Source organism: Cannabis sativa, chromosome 4 (assembly GCF_029168945.1).
Source record: "Cannabis sativa cultivar Pink pepper isolate KNU-18-1 chromosome 4, ASM2916894v1, whole genome shotgun sequence".
NCBI classification, from domain to species: Eukaryota; Viridiplantae; Streptophyta; class Magnoliopsida; order Rosales; family Cannabaceae; genus Cannabis; species Cannabis sativa.
Window position 1 is genome coordinate 56,906,126 of NC_083604.1, and position 12,651 is coordinate 56,918,776.

General features: G+C 29.6%; 1 long non-coding RNA gene across 1 annotated transcript; it reads left to right on the forward strand.

Annotated features, from left to right (window-relative positions):
• Positions 1-295: 295 nt before the first annotated feature.
• Positions 296-1,711, forward strand: LOC133036526 (uncharacterized). The gene is made up of 3 exons (XR_009687142.1): positions 296-740; positions 974-1,039; positions 1,676-1,711. It is a non-coding gene; the product is annotated as an uncharacterized LOC133036526 (long non-coding RNA).
• Positions 1,712-12,651: the final 10,940 nt, after the last annotated feature.

Consider the following 12,651-nt stretch of genomic DNA (forward strand, 5'->3'; position numbering starts at 1 on the left):
CTTTGATCAGGCTAAATTAATCAATCAAATGTAGACATTTGAAAGTTTGATGGGTGAACCACAGAAACACTACAAGAAACTTAAGTATTAGCAGCGACTATATTAGGGGCGACAAAAGTCGCCTCTAATAATATGGGTATTAGGGGCGACAACCCCTAAAGAAAATATTTTTTTTATTTTTTTGACTTTGTATATAATTAGGGGCGACAAAAGTCGCCCCTAATAATTTTAGAGACGTTTTTTAATTATTAGGGGCGACTATTAAAAATTTTAAAATGTGTTTGATGGATTTGGGCGGGATTTTTCCCGCTTATAGTATTAGGGGCGACAAAAATCGCCCCTAAAAATTTGACTTCTGACACTCTACTTATTAAGGGTGACTTTTAGAGGCGACAATTGTCGCCCCAAAAAGTTGTTTCATTAAAAATCATTTCGTCTTCCCCGAGCCCCATTCTTTGTTACCCTAAAAAAATCTAAAAATCTCTCTCTCTCTCAAATTTCTTTATTACCACCAATGGTGGTCTCTTACCACCGGTCGTCGTCCCCTCCCAAGGCCTGAACGAAGTCCTCCACCAAATCTAAAACCCCTCGAAACGCCGCCCAAACTTCAAGTCTTCCCTCCCTTACTTCGTTCACTCTCGTTTCCTTTTGCTCTGCCGCCCAAACAAGCCCACAACGGAGTACGATGATGGACGAACATCGAGCTGGGGATCACGAATGTCAGGGCTTCGATGGATCAGGTAAGATTGTTATTTTTCTTCTTTTTTTTTCTTACTCTTCTGATTTGGGGCTCGATAGGAATTTTTTTTTTCGTCTTCTTTTTGGGTTAGGGGACTCTGTATATATGAATTTTGTCAAGGAAACTTTATCATCCATAAATTTTTTGGTATAAAAATTTCTGTCATTTATATATATATATATATATATATATATATATGTTAAGATTGATTTGTTTTTTTATTAATTTCATTAGGAAGGAATGCACCCATTGCAGCCAAGTCTCCGTCTCAGGCGGCGTCCTAAAGCTGGTGCAACCAAGGTCATTAATCTTTTATTTTGACTTTGATTCTTTTTTGAGATTCTGCTTTTTTGTTTCTTTTTTTTTTTTTTTTTTGCCTAATATAATAAGCTTTTTTTTAAAAAAAAAATAAAATAAAAAGGATATATGCTTATGAGGTAATTTTAACTTTAGTGTTTTGCATTATATAGAAATTTTGTGGTTTTGGTAATTGGTTGTATTTGTATTTGTTTTTCCTTTCTAAATTTTATTATAATCCTTTTAGGTTAAACATTAGATCCAGACCCTTGTTTTCATTCCATAGTGTAACTTTGTCATTTGATTTTTTTGTTTCTATAAGATGCTCTATGGATTTAGTAGCTGCAATTAGGAGTTTGAATTAAAGTGAATTGGGAAGAATATTTTTTTTTTATGTAAGTCAAATTATTTTTTGAAATTATATTTATTATTCTTACAGTATCAAATTTGCTTCTTTTATTCTCAATCCAATTTACATGAATTAGTAATGAATATTGTTTGATTTTGCTTGGTATTTAATGTGGTGTGCTTTGATTCAGTGTATTATCACCAAATATAATTATAATAAACGATAAAGATTATATGTTTACTCATTTTTTCAGTTACCAAATTAGTAATATTTGCTGATTTGTGTAGCAGTGTGAACTCCAAGTTCAGAATTGTCTATGAAAGCTCGAATCACTACCAGTCAGATCCTAAAAATGATATGGAAATTCTTGAAGACAACTATGCTTCTACTGGAAAGCCTAACCATTTGAGGAAAAGGGGAAAAGAATATAACCCTAACCTGCGAAAGCTGTAAAACCAAGTCATAAATCTGGGAAGAATAAGAAAACAAAGGGGAGGTGTTTTTACTGCAAGGATAAGGGTCATTGGAAACAAATTTTCCCTAAGTTCCTAGCAACTAAAAATCTAGGTATATTTCTAGATCTTTTGTTTTAAAAGAATGTGTTTTATAGAACGATACATATACATTAGGAATATAAATTCTAGATCTACTAAACATGCATGTACTTTTTTTCAGCTACTTTATTCGTGGAAGGGGTTAGAAGATGGAGAGTTGGAAACTAAGAGTCAATAATGGAGCATTAGTATCGTTCCAAGCTAGACGAAATGCCCGTCTTAGTTTTTATTTTTCTAGTAATGAAGTATCATTTTATTATAATGTTGTATGTATGGAAAATGAGCTTTATATTCTATGATCTAATAAATTAGTTGCTTTAATTAACTCTTTATTATAGCTAAACTTAGAACACATAAGCATAAAAATATTAATAGAATACTTGTGGCATCTAAGTATAAATCATATTGGCTATGATAGGAAAAAGTGGCTATCATTAGGATGGTCCTTTACATGAGTTAACTCTTGGTGAGTTACCAACTTGTGATTCTTGTCTAGAAGACAAAATGACTAAGAGACTATTCTCTGCAAAGAGAAATCATCAGAACCAAATAGGTAAAATGTTTAATGGGGGTGGAGAATATTTAAATATGCAGTTCAACGATCATTTAAATGGACATAGAATTCTATCACAACTGAATACCCCAGTAACTTCATAACAAAATGGTGTTGTGAAACGCCAGAACTGCACTTTGCTAGACATAGTTAGGTTAATAATTAACTACTCAACTCTACCTACGTCTTTATCAGGATATGCTATAGAAACAGTGAATAACATTTTAAATGTAGTTCTATCTAAGTTAGTTCCCAAGACACCCCTAGAACGGTGGAATGGTAAACAACCTCATATCCTTAGGAAGAAAGATTCAAAACTTGAGTCTCGTACGAAGGCTTGTGTTTTTGTTGGCTATTCCAAAGAGACTAGTGGTGGACTACTTTATAGTCATCAGGATAAGAAGGTGTTTGTCTCAATAAATGCTACTTTTCTTAAGAAAGACTATACACATGACTTCAAACCCCACAATAAGATAGTATTAGAGGAGATAATATCAAAATTGACTCCTAGAAATGTTCCTTCAACATCTACTAAGGTAGATGATTATTCTACTTCCTTTGTTGAACTAACGCAAGTTGTTGTATATGAAGAGGAAAAAAATCAATGTTACTCCAAATTAGAATGGCACGGTACTTCTATTGGTTTTATGGTACTAAATCTGGTACGCAGCGAGAGAATTTTGTATCTGATTATCATCGTACCATAGTCCGTAGGATCTCCAGATGTATATACATTAAATCAAAATATAAATTACATGAAAAATATATATACCTCTTGATAACTATCAGGGTATCCTCAAAACTTCTTGTAACTTGGATCCAATAATCCTCTCACTATAGTCTTCAAAATCGATTCACTATACACAAGGAGTAGTTTTGAGTACTAAGCTATATAAAGTATATAATTTGTTCTTGTTGAATTCTCAATACATGACCAAGAACAGTTTGAGAGAAAAACAAAAGTTTTCCTTTTCTTTTTGGTATTTCCAAAATAACAGTGTAAAAGCATCATTTGATTCTTAATCAGGCTTATATTTATCATAGTCAATTTCCAATTAATTAAATCATATTTAATTATTTAAATAAATATCTATAATCGAATTTGGTTATTAATATTTTAGATGAGGGAATATTTTAACCACTTGAGAGAATATCTCAACTAACTTGGAAATATCTTTAACCACTTTTTAAATTTAAATATCTATCTAATTGAATTAATTTATCAATTAATTAATCCAGAAAAGATAAAATTAATAGGAACACCCTACTATAGGGTAGTCGCCTACCTTGTCTTAATAAAGACAAGGATGTCGTCTTTTGTCCTAATAAATTTTTTTCCTATTTTATTAATTTTAAAAATTATTTATTACAAAAAAATAAATAATTACTACTTTTCCAATTCAAAATAGATTTTTTTAAACAAAATTATACAACTTTTTATCCCCACCCTTCACAGTGTTTTAAAATGGTGATACGAGAACTATGAACCTATAATTCTAAGCTCTAACAAACTAGATTATTTATTGAGTCTGATCAACCAAATAATTATGTTTATTAATTCCATGATTACTCCACTATAAATATTGAATTGAACTCTTAGTATTTATAGAATTATATTTAATGAGTTTTACTACATCGTCCATTGATATAATCAGTTCTCTCTTAGTTTTAATGGCTCATTACATGGCTTCTTTGAAACTAAGAGGTGCATTAGGTAGGGGGTGTTGGAAATTATTTTACCACGATCTTAGATATACTCACAAGTATGTTGATTAACACCCTAAATATGAACTTTCTACAACGAAGAAATAAACACATATAAAGTTTAGTAAACCTTACATTGGGTGCAGCGGCATATAATGACTCCTTCCGTTCAGATATCTAGCCCTTGATTCCTTTCTGTAGCAGAGCATTATCAATATCTGAACCTGGATCTTTTTCTCTGATTCTTTAGTGTTGAAACTCCTTCTTGCTGAAAGTCTTTCTTCAAGATCTTCCTCACTATGATTGAGATATCACTTGCTGTGTGTGGGCACTACTCTAACACTAAGAATTTCGAAATCTTTAGGAAGAAGAGAGAGAGGGAGTGGTCGGCCAAAGATAGGGAGAGAGAAGGCTCAGATTTTTCTGAATGAAAAAAGTCAGAAGGAAAGTGTAATTTTCCTGAAGACTTCACTATCTATTTATAGCATTCCACTAGGGTTAGGTTTGAATTATTTGGCATTAAAATAATGAAAATATCAGAGGTAAAACCCTACAAAAGTGGTCGGCCATGCAATGTGGATTTGGGCCTCACTTTTTGCAATTTTGCAGTTTTATCTTTTCTGCATCTGATTTTCTCAAAAACGCCAATTTTTCAAATTAAACCATTTAAATGCCAATTCTAACTATTTAATAACTATAAATAATTATTAAATAATATTGTCATTTATGATATCTATTAATTGAACCATACAAAGTATCATAATTAACAAATATGCCCCTAAAACTCTTTCTTTACAATTTCGCCCTTACTTAGTGAAAAATTCACAAATAGACATAGTCTAATTTGAGAATTATAATTGATTAATCAAAACCAATTATATGAGTCTTACAAGCAATATTATCTCAACTAGTGGGGGGACCATGGGTCTATATAACCGAGCTTCTAATAAGCACATCAAGAATTTATAACCTAAATTCACTGACTTATTAATTCTTCGTTGAATCCACGCATAGAACTTAGAATTGCACTCTCAGTATATAGAATGCTCTATATGTTCCATCATATAGACACATCATTATTTATCCATTGTTATAATCCTAATTTGATCAATGATCCTCTATATGAATGATCTACACTGTAAAGGGATTATAATTACCGTTACACCCTACAATGTATTTTATCCCAAAATGTACGTATCACCCTGACCTAAAAGTAGGCTTAACTAACAAATCAAAGAACACGAATAGCCTCTTGAGATTGAACCTAATCATAACAGGATTAAGATCATTTGATCTAGGATCAACTAGGCGATATTGACTTGAATAGATATTACGGTAAGTTTAATAAATCTAAGTCAAAGTTCAATATCGGTCCCTTCTGATGCATACTCCATGCATCCAACCTGAGCTTTACTTTAACCAATGCTCTGGCAAGAACATAGCATTTCTCCATATGCAAGTAAACTCTTGTTGTAGATTATCATATCAGTAAAACCCTGTGTTTGATAAATCTAGGAAACGTTATTCACATAGTCATGTTTACTTTCCAATGTGTTGACGACACAATAAACAGGATCAAGTATGTGAAAAGGGTTTCAGATGAATTCATACATTATGTACATATAATCATGAAATAAATCGTGTGAACCATGCAACATTAAATGTTATTTCTGATCAATATTAATAAGTAAATCTGATTATATTGAAATGAGTTTTATTTAGGGCATAAAACCCAACAAACTCCCACTTGCACTAATATAAAACAAAATGTGCATTTCAAATAATCTCAACACCTTGATATACAAATCAAGTGTAGTAGTAGTAAACTCCTCGTAATAGGATTTGAAAGGTTGAATTAAACACAACCTTTTCTCCACCATTACTCTTCCTTAATCACAAAATGATTGATAATGTGAAATTCCTCTCTATATGTCTACTCTCTTGGGATACTAGATTCTATACCTTTGGCAACTACTTGTTGGTTATTCAGGAAGTAACACTAGTAGTTAAGGCAATTTGGAATGGTGCCAAAATTGTATAGAACTTTCCTTAGACTGAATAAGTACCTTTCCTGCAACTTTAACATTTAGTCCCTTTCTGGTAGACCTAGAGACTTCAGATAGGTTTTTACACTTCTCCAAAATCACTATTCCACCCCCAGAGTAATCACCATCTTATCCAAAGATTTTCTAGCACAAAGGCAAATTTCGAAATCTGATATGGTGTAGTCTAAGAGTTTTAAACACACCCTTATAGACTAACATATAGTTCCTCTTCTTAATCTTAAAATTTACTTGATTGTCTTCCAATGTTCTTCTCCTGGATTAATCTGATACCGACTCATTACTCCCACTCAACAGCAGGTGTCTGGTCTAAGGCATACTAAAGCATATCTGAGACCTCTCACTGTTGATATAAGAAATTCTTTCATGGCTTTATCTTTTCTGGAATAGTTGAGACTTTTCCTTAGATAAATAAAATCTATGCCTAGAAGTCGAGAAGCTTCTATAGATTGCCATTAGAAAGAAAATGCTTCAGCATCTTACTAAAGTAAGTTGCTTGCATTAGAGTAAGTAATTACCAGGTATACCACAAGCCATAGGTTTAGATAAACTCAAAACTATAATACTAGGAACAGGAAGTTTTGTTAAGTCCATTGAATAGACTTATAAACGAAAATTTCCTTTTATGTCCTTGTAATAGAAAACTTTAAGTTATTCCATGTGAATGGATTAAACCATAGTTCTATAGGCTTTCTTCTTAGTTTCTTATCTTGACAATCCATTACTTGTTTAAACTCACAATGGATTTTAATCACTAGTGTCTCCCAAGTCAGGTGAGTTCCTAGAAATTCTCCCACTACGACAAGGTACCGTGAATTATGTTTAAGAAAACTAAATGGTATTGACCTCTTCGGTTGTGACAAGACAACGGAGGCAGTGGGATCATCATATGTCAAATAAGATGATAGAACACTTTTGGAATCAAGAAAAATATCTCATTTATTTGCTACTTTATTTTCAGACTTAGTCATTATCTTAGAAAAGTAGTATTTGTTTGAACAAACACTTTCTTATCTATTGACTATGGGATGGTCCACCCCTAATCACTTAGAATAGCTAACAAACCATGGTTAACAGTTCTAGCTTTTCTTAAGATTTTGATTAGGTCATCCATGAATCTAGTAATGATTTACATTAAGTATGCAACTATTACATCATTCTGAAATTGTATTACCATAGAAGGATTTAGGCAACGACTAGTAACTAATCATCACTATGCAAATCGAAATTTCTGGGGAGGTAAGTTTGGATATAATTCAAAAATCAAATTAATGATGTTTGAACTGCATATCTACTAACTATTTCTCCATCCCTATCAGTTCGCAAGATCTTTAACCACTTACCTTAATGGTTTTAACCATTGCTAGAAATTTATGAAATTTTTAAACATTTCAAATTTCTTTGCATAATGTATAATCTAGAGTTATCATTTTAAGAATACAACGAAAAACTCATATCCACCTCTGAATGTACATCCATCTGCGAATGAGATGAACTTACTTTCTGTGGATATAGGCTTATTAACTCTTTGCAGAGATTGATCTTGTCAAAACCACTATGAACAAGATACAATTGCCATAGATTAATAAAAATGTGGTTGTGTCGTTTTGATGACTTAGGTTTAGTTACATCAAAGAGTTCTTAGAATAGTGCAAGTGGATCCTGGAAACAGAATACTAAACTCATATTCCATACAGTTTGAATCCATTGATAGAAAATGGTTATTAAACACTTGGAAAGTGTAACTGTATTGCTTCCTGGAAATAGAAATATAAGAAAATTTCTGTTTGGATTCTAAAATTAAAGTCAAAGACTTAAATTTATACCAAATATAATGAGTAATTCTTTCTTGGACCACCCCTACTAATTTAAACTCTAAGTCAGATTTGCCCATACAAGTAGGAGATTTTTAAGATTGAAGATTTATATCAATTGGGAATAGAATTTCGGGATCATAATCATACGCGTCATTTAATTTCTTAAGAGAAAATATAGAATGACATGAAATGATTTATAGACCATTCATTCAATGATATGTTATTGAGCTAATTCGCAATGAATAAGCTAAGAGGAATTAGGATAATTTCGTTGTTTAAATAAGAATCCAATGATGCTTCGATTAGCGAAAGTCAAAGTAATCTTATTTATATAATCTTCTTGTTTCATATCGTAAAAATACTAGTCTAAGGTGTCATCGATTGATGAACAGCTAGATGTCGCATATACAATATTTATCTTTCGAGATCTAACACTATTATGTATGTCTAATGGTGAAAATCCATTAGGGATTTATCTCATTAGATAAACAAACCAAGTTAGACCAACAATGAAGATTCGAAATTAAACTACAATTTAATAACAGAAAATAACATGGTTCAATATAAATTCATACACAATTAAGAAATTATTAAACATATAGCAAGTAGGAATGACAAGTGAAAATACTAAAACATACAATCCTAAATAATTTCCAAGGTTTTCAACAAACTGATATCAGTGTCCCGTTTAGGCCAAAGTCAAAGCTACCATCCATTGAATAGAGTTGTCAGCTCATCTAAAATGTTAAACATTCTAGCAACCTTTTATTCAATCAAGATTGGAATTCAGCGTTGTCCCGTTTAGGCGAGAGTCAAGGCAATTCTATCTTATGAGCTTCCACCATTGTTTCATAATTTGCAAGTCAAATATGGTCGCCACCATTAGGGTGATCCATACCATATAAAACACTTACAAACTACTTATCTTTCGAGGTTAAACGGTGCAAAATTGCTAATGAACGTTCCTCCATTAGGGAGGATTACTCGCTAAAACAAACGCGATGTAAAACCAACAATGGAGATCGAATATCTTAATAATAAAGCTCATTATTTAAAATGTATTTTCATTATTATTTATAATAAAATATATTCATTAAATATCGAATTTAGAATTAAAATTCTAAATTAAAATTTAATTTAATATTTATAAAATTATACTTAGATGGTGATAAAATAAATTGAATTATTTCCATCTCAGTAGTAATTTTGATATATAAATATTAAGAAAATTATTTAAGTTGTATTAATTTGCAACTCAAAATAAATTTTCATAAGAATATATTTATTGTATTTTTAAAAAGAAAGTATAAAACTTTATATTTTCGAAATACTTAAATAATAATTACTTAGAAAAATACTTCAAGCAAAAACAGATAATATCTATCTAGATTTTCATGGACTAATTAATTCATTTTCTAATTAACTATATTTTACTTCATTTATTTTAATTAATCATTAAATGAAAAAAAAAAATCATTGATTTAAGTTGGTCCAAAATTAAAATAAATAATTTACCACTTTAATCTATTTTTCAAATAAAATTCGAAATTCCAGCATTTAAGAAATGCAATTTCGAAATTTGATTAATAAAATAAAGAAAAAATATATTTTGAAAATTATTTAAATTTAAGTTGAAAAAATAAATTTCAACTTAAAATAATTTTCTATTTAATTAAGTGTCATGAAAAAGAAATATTTAAGTATCATGATGAAAATCAACTTAGATATTTAATTTTCAAATTAATTAAATGTATTAAATTCAAGAAATAAATAATTAAGTGTAGAGATGGCTTAATTATTAATCTCTAGTTTAATACTAGGAAAAATATACTTAAAATAAATTGTACCAAAATTAATTATTTAAATAATTAATTTCACAATGTATAATATTTTCCTATTTAATATTAGAAATAATATGTAGTCTAGAAATAACTATCTAGAAAATCTTATTTGACTAGGTATCTTTTTCTCAAAATTTAAAAAAAATATCTAATTTAAGTTGTATTAGAAAAAATCTAGAACTTAAATATTTTTCAAATTTAAATTTAATTAAATATCAAAAATTAAGTTGTAACCACTTAATTTGAAAATATTCCATTGTAAGTTAATATTCGAAAAGATATCAACTTAAAAAAATATCTAAAGAATCTTAATAACCAATACCTAAAATTCCTCAACTTAATTTTGAAATTTTAAATCCAAAAGATATTCAGATTTAAGTTGATTAGTTATATATAACTAAATATCAACTTAAATAGGAATATTTAATGAAAATTTTAAATTAAGCTTCAGAAAGAATCTAGATGGTTATAATTCTATATTTAATTAAATACAAGAAAATACATATAGTTTAGCTTAGAATAAAAAATTCTTTAAACTATGATTTTCTTAAATTAATTTCAAAATAAATGAAATTAATTATGATGCTAATCAATTTTATTAGGTTAAACTAATTTAATTAACCTAGTACAGTTATTCAAATCAGGCAAATGGGCCTTCACAATTGGGGTGGTTCATGTGAGGGGGTGTTGGGTTCAGTATGTCGTACTCACTACTATGGCTCCCAACTCTCACACAAGACCCAAAATTAACCTTAAAATGAACAATTGTTATTAATTGAGTAGGCCCAAAACTAAATGGGCCTAAATAAAATCTATCAAAAACTATGATATTTTATTTAGCAACAACAACCTATATGCATCTATAATAAAATTAAACACATAGGCTAACACAGACACACAATTTGGATGGATCCTATCATGTTGCTAGGTCATACACAGATGAAAAAAGATTGTAAATATACCTGTTACAAATTATTTACTTGACCAAGGGAGCCATGAGTTAAAATCAGATCATTGGATATGTCAACAAGTTAACCATGGCTATTTGCAATCAAGCAATAATAGGTTTTAAAAACTTACAAACAAGCTAAAACACATACTCCTGCAACAAGGTTAGCTGGATAGTTGGATGTAGGATTTATTTAATTTTAAATAATTAAATTTCGAATAAATAATTAAATAATAAAAATATTTAATTTTCGAAAAATTTAAAAAATATATATATTAATTAAAAATAATATTTAAAATTAAACCTACAATTTTGAAAAAATTAGGTTTCAACCAACCTAAATATCATTTCAAAATTTGCTAACTACTTTTAAAAATTTAATGTTATTTTATAAATAAAAATTAAAAAAGATAAATAAATATCTTTTTCAGATTTTATGATTTAATTTAAATAAATAATATAACAAAAATTTAAAAGTTAGCAAAATATCTTACATCCATTTAAAATTACATGATTATAGTTATCTTATTTTAAATTTAAATAAGGTCAAATTATTAAAAAAAAAATTAATTTAAAATTTTTTTAATATCTGACCTTAAATTTTAAAAATAAGATAAGATATAATCAAATTTAATAATAAGATAGATAATTAAGCAAAAAAGATGCATATTTACTATTTTCAAATTCAAATTACACTAATATCATGAATTATATTTAAAAAATATTAATTAATTTAATTATGATAATTAGAATTGAATTAGGAATAGTAAATGTATAAATACAGAACTACACAAAAAATCGGAAGTTAAATCCATGAAAAAGCATGAAAATTCGAAGAAAAACGAAAAAAATGCAAGCTGTACGGAAAGTATGCTGAGCATACATGTCCGCGCGCGCATGGGGAGTGCATGGGCGTGGTTTCTCAGCGCCGGAGGCTGCATGCAGCCTGTTCCGCGCGCGCAGGAGCCCTGCTGCTCAACCCCGATTTTTTCGAAACTTCAAAAAATCATAACTAATTCAAATTAAATCGAAATTGAGTTCTCTAAAAAAGTAACTTGCTTAATTTTTTCCATACTATCCAATAAAAATAATTATAGAAACAGATATTCAATTATTTTTCATGAAAATTCACAAACATCAATCAATCATCAAATAACACTCAATACAATATGATACCATCCAAAACATCAAACAATCGTTTTAAAGTCAAAATTTCTTACAAGCAAATCAATTACCATGGCTCTGAGGTCAATTGTTGGAAATTATTTTACCAGGATCTTAGATCTACTCACAAGTATGTTGATTAACACCCTAAATATGAACTTTCTAAAACGAAGAAATAAACACATATAAAGTTTAGTAAACCTTACATTGGGTGCAGCGGAATATAATGACTCCTTCCGTTCAGATATCTAGCCCTTGATTCCTTTCTGTAGCAGAGCATTATTAATATCTGAACCTGGATCTCTTTTTTTGATTCTTTAGTGCGCTGAAACTCCTTCTTGCTGAAAGTCTTTCTTCACGATCTTCCTCACTATGATTGAGGTATCACTTGGTGTGTGTGGGCACTACTCTAACACTAAGAATTTCGAAATCTTTAGGAAGAAGAGAGAGAGGGAGTGGTCGGCCAAAGATAGGGAGAGAGAAGGCTCAGATTTTTCTGAATGAAAAAAGTCAGAAGGAAAGTGTAATTTTCCTGAAGCCTTCACTATCTATTTATAGCATTCCACTAGGGTTAGGTTTGAATTATTTGGCATTAAAATAATGAAAATATCAGAGGTAAAA